Source organism: Anneissia japonica, unplaced genomic scaffold, assembly GCF_011630105.1.
Source record: "Anneissia japonica isolate Jap-2015-1 unplaced genomic scaffold, ASM1163010v1 scaffold674_len412849_cov176, whole genome shotgun sequence".
In the NCBI taxonomy this organism is placed as follows: Eukaryota; Metazoa; Echinodermata; class Crinoidea; order Comatulida; family Comatulidae; genus Anneissia; species Anneissia japonica.
The window spans coordinates 354,614-360,112 of NW_022753836.1; the positions used below are offsets into that span (position 1 = coordinate 354,614).

At 35.3% G+C, this 5,499-nt stretch overlaps 1 long non-coding RNA gene across 1 annotated transcript in view; it reads left to right on the top strand.

Annotated features, from left to right (window-relative positions):
• The window catches only part of LOC117122958, a 15,935-nt gene extending 14,042 nt beyond the window's left edge, over positions 1–1,893 (top strand). The window contains exons 2-3 of the long non-coding RNA XR_004447779.1: positions 621–707; positions 1,466–1,893. This is a non-coding gene — a long non-coding RNA (uncharacterized LOC117122958). The remainder of the gene's footprint in view (positions 1–620; positions 708–1,465) is intronic.
• The last annotated feature ends 3,606 nt before the right edge of the window (positions 1,894–5,499 follow it).

Genomic DNA, 5,499 nt, shown 5'->3' on the forward strand with positions numbered 1-5,499 from the left:
CTCCTGTGTTGGAACCCATTATTATTTCTTTATACAAGCACTTTACACATATACCTATAGCCCTCCCCCCACCTAACCAAAACTTCTGGATCCGCCCCTGCGACTGTACGCATGCGCCAACTAAGACAAGCCAAGATTTTGCTAAGATGGTTTGATAAATCATAAAATATATTTTCTATAGGGACATCTTAACTTTTTTTTTACTTAAAACATTTGCTAATCTGAGATTGTCTGGGCCCAGTAGCACATGTTGCATTTTGTTTAAGTTGAAACGCAACCAGCCTTTCTTATGTAGCACCCCACTCACCCCCTCCCCCTAGTCCAAGTTACCATAACATGTAAACTAACATCAACTCCCTCGTCCAACTACACGACATTAATTTGCCGACCTAAACAAATATATTTTGATATCCAATCCACTTGTGGTAAAAAATCACATGGGCAATTCTGTACCGTAACATTTTTCCCCATGAACCTCACCCCAGGGATTTTATTCCGGGACTCTAAACAAGGCTCTAGGCATCCCCTTGACAGGAAAACAAATTTGTCATTTAATTGTAAGTTTGTAACCTGCTTAAATATAATTATTCAGTTATGGAATTAAATTGTTTATATTTCAGCTCAAAACAGACAGTGTATATTTAAATTGGACCTCAATGGAATTGGGCTGGACTGCGGCCAAATGGGCGTTCCTGATGTTCATTACGGTAATTTTTACTTTTCTTGATCTCAATTCATTTGTTAGCTTGTTTATTCATGTTGAGCATCGAATAAATCAATCAATCAAAAAATATTATGTCATGAAAACGTTGTGTATGAAGATTATATAGTACTATGTTTATTGTTTGAAAATACTGTATTTATGAATCTATATATTCATTTCTATCGAATAGTATACTTTTTATAAATTTTATTTACCCATGACAATCGAAATTCTAACCAAATTTGTTTGCGCTATTGCGATCTACTAGACCTACCCAATGCCATGTGTTTAATAATCCTCACATCATTACGTCCCGTATGATGATATTATCAATAATTAATATTTAATATGATGATGCTGATATAAGAATTGTGAAGTACGGTGCTATTATGTTGTATCAGTAGCATTTTCAATTGCGATAACTGAATACGACAATCTTCAGGATGGGGTGATCCCCTGGGGGCATCCGGTCTGCCCCTCCCCACCCTAAACTTTTAAAATGGTAAAAAATTGAAGAAAAAAAAAGAAAATTACATTCAAATTTAAAATCTGAGAGTGCCATTTCTGGCCATCTAGAGGTGTTATAATCGAAAAGTTTCTTACCTCAGCCCCAACCATGGTGGGGCTGAGCTGGTGGGAACCCTTCATATTTCAAGCCTACGGGTTCTGCCTATATTTTTATTTATATATTATGTTTTGATGATACTCCGTTATAATTCTGTCTCTGTTTCCTAATCTTTTCTCAATATTTTTCTATTCCAGTGATGAAGAAGCTACAACTATCAAGAAAGAATGTCCGGACTTAATCGTGAAAAGGCAACAGATCATACCAATTATTCATGGATAGCCAAAAATTGTGTCACTTCCTGCAAAAGTTCTGGATATAAAATTAATTAAAATATAGAGTAAATTTGATTTTATAAAATGTTTTCCTCTGCATAATCTCAAAAATAATCTTAGTAATATGTAGTAATTCTTGTAGGCTTTATGTTTATTAATATTGTACTATTACTACTAATATTTATCTTATTAATAGAGAAAGTAACCCGTTTGTTGTAAAGAATATAGACATGTAATAGAATAGATAACATTTTGAGGATTAAAATCAGATTTAGGCCTATTGATTTTTGCCGGATGTACATACAGTAATAGGCCTACAGTATATATATATATAAAATGTATATCACAACTTGATTTCAGTGCTTGAAAATAAATATGAAATGGAAGTGTGCATTTCTTATCTTATTTAATGTCTATGTTTACTGTGATAAATTCATTAGCTAAAATATCATTATTTAAGCTTAAATAAAAGTAAAGAATTGCTTCATCAATATGTGCTACTTTATTAAACTAGCAATTCTTTCGAGGTCGCCCTCAACAAAAACATAAAACTGGAAATGACGTGTTGTCATGCATAATCATGATTATTCAGTGAACCTGCTCTAATTAGACTACAATAGAACTGAGCTAAAACGTTTTATTGTGTCTAATGAGCACATGTGTTAATGAATATGCATGAGCTGTAGCCTAGCAACCGACGTCATTTCCTGTTTTGTAAAATTTGACAGCACCTTGCTCTGAAAACTTTCGTAATTTGTTGGTGTCACGTGAATATAATTGGAAAGAGTGTTTATAAGATATAGTAGCCTGTAATAGTGCTATATCTGAATCGAAGTGATTACAATATATTTAATTCGATTATATTCTGATAAATTATCATGAAATATATAATATTATTATTAATGCAATTACGGAAAAGGAAGTACACACAATGATGTATTATAAATTACACTACAGATTACTTTTATTTCTTACAACTATATAAACGTAATATAAATAGAATATAGATTCTAGTTTTATATAATATATAATGCTTAGGCCTAATTATATTTCAGTATGTAATATCGTTCGAGAATTACCTGTTCGTTTTATAAGAAACATAATTGGAAAATTTGATTTAATTCCGGTGATCCAGAGGTGACGGAACTAGGGGGTGCTGTGTTATGGAGAGTAATGTGTGACCGGAAATGGTCTGCAGTCAATTGGTTGTTACCTGCGCCAGTGATGTTGGAGTATATAGTACAACAATATGAAACTATTATGTAGGCCTAATGAATGAATAAAGTTCGGAGTTTGTCGGGTAGTGAAATGGTTATTTCACATTTTAAGTGCTCCCTAAATTCATAAGTGTAAGCTAAATTACGGTGATTAATTTAATTAGCGAAGATATGGAGACAATTATTTCGAATCCCTCTTTCCAAGAGAGGATGCAAATGCTTTGTGAAAATGAGTACGCTGCGGTACTCATTTTCACAAAGAAATACACACAACTGGTTAGCTAACAATTATGTCAATGTTACATGAACACCTGGGAAGTAAGGTGCAATCACTTTGTTACCTAGCAAACGTCTGTACTGTATGGGGGAGGGGCTCCTGATGTACTGTGTAGCGGGGGACGGTGAGGCATAAGACTAGGCCTAGGCCTAACTAAGACAATGGAATTATATGTGATAGAAAGTACACTTTCGGAAGAAATAAATTAAAATAAGAAAAAAAAAATAACTAAGAATAATTCATTTGCAGAGGTACCTTATTTAAGTATTATACAATGCATCTAACAATGTGGCTCTTGTAGCCCTGGCTTGGGCAAGGCATCCATGTGCAAAGCAGTGGTGTTTGTTTATCCATGAAAAAAGCACGCCGGGAAAGTTTGCCTTACCAGGAAAAGGTGACGTATCTACCTTATGACGTATGCATGCTAACTAACGTGAGTGTGACGTCACCAAAAAATTAATATTTTCTATCATAACCAAAATATTAAACTACAAAGTTTCTGGGCGTAAATTCCCTTAATATGAATGAAGGGTTGCTCAATCTCCTTGCCATACAAATTACAGCTCCTACTGACGTCTCAGTCGAGAAATACGGGTAGCTGAAGTTTTTCTCAAAAATCTGACTACAAAACTATATCCAAATTTCACGTTCCACTTTTGAGCCCGAGTTGTGCTTCGCACTCGCCGCTGACGGCGGCGTTCCGGGAACCCTGCGTCCAGTGGTATAAATCCTAATAAACATCAGCGCGCGATTATTTGTAGAATTAAGACCACACAAATTGCTATTGATAGCATCTTGTGTTCTGGCAACTTCATACACATTGTGTTCCGCTGACAATAATTGTACATCGACTTCGCATTTATTGATGGATCGGTAGATTTGACCTGAGACACTGAAAAAATTAGATTGAACTGGTGAGAAATACATTCAAACTAGGCCTTTTTTCATTTTGGCATCTGTGTTAAGTAGGCCTATTTAATTATTAACACTATTAGATTAAAAAAACACTTTTTGGAAACTTTATGACATTCATACTTTGATGTGGTATAGGAATACAAATTCAGAAAAAATAAAATTGATTGTTTTATTGATTTAATACATTATGTAAAGTGTACATGTTAATAAGCGTTATTTTAATATGAGTAGGTGAGTACGCTCCCCAACATCCCACCCCAAATCGAAAAAGTTTGAAAACGATCATATATTTGTGTTTATTTGTGTTTTGCTGTTTTTGTCGAAATTGGACGAATATTTTACCCTGCTGTTTTCCGGTTGTTTTGTGTTCTGCACCATAAGGACTCTGTGAATGGTTAATCACCACAAAACAGCTTTGAAAAAGTTAACTCCGTTTTAGTTTTCAGCTTCCGCATGTTCAACATCCAGAGAGCGGGTGTTTACGTTCGGGAGACCACTACAAGTGAATACCATGTTTGTAAAAGTGTGTTTCTGTTCTTTAGTATTCAAGTTTTCGCTCTTCGTACGCTGGTCACTTAAATGCACGATAAAGCTACTTGCTTGGCCCCAGCCAACTGAACGGAGGGAGGAAGCAGTGCGACCTGTAAGCCATGAATGCACTGAACCTTCCTGTGCATCTCCCCTGCAGTCTATTAATCGCCTAGTCCTGTCAAGTATCACCGCCAAGCGATCATCATATGATGCCGCAAGGCTAAGTACTCAACCTTGCCAAGGCTCGGACCTTCGCTAAGACCCGGGCCCAGACTCAGCGTAGGGTTACCGACCTATTACCGACAAGAAGCCTCGTCGAGCCCGGAACCCGTCAGGGAGAGAGTCAGGTGATTCTATATTGCATGTGATTAGAATATTATTTGGTTCAATTGTACGTACGGTATGGTATTGTTGTTATTACCTGCAGCAGCAATCAAAGAGGATACATTAGGCCTATTTATTGTATTATTGTACAGCGAAATTGCTTCTTTTTTTTTGTCTTATTTTCAAAATTTTTGTGATTTTAATGAACATTTCGTATTTCTTCAAGTGCTTCATATTTCATATAAAAATAAAGGCTACTAAAATTGTGTTAAAATATATTATAAAATATGCAAATGATGAATATGAAACAATTGGAAATGTCTAGAGGCGTTTCAACTTCAAACCAAATGAAAAGCGAAACTTTGAATAATAAAAAATGGAAATCACTTTTTTAAAGCAGCTCTAGGTGCCACCAGAACGCATAACTTTTACGTGTTTTTTTTTGTTTGTTTGTTTTTTTGGGGTTTTTTTTTTGCTAAAAATTGACCAAATTTTCACTTTTAAAAGTTTTAATTTCAGAATCGACAGATTACTGTATGTTTTGTTCATAATACCAACCTTACAGATTTGAAATGCGTGAGAACACCAGTCTGTTGGGAGGGGGATGGCAGGGCCCAGGGTCCAGAGGCAGAGCCATACGGATCTGAGCATTTTAAGCTGTTTTAAATTGATTTCAAGGAGAGTTTGTTGAC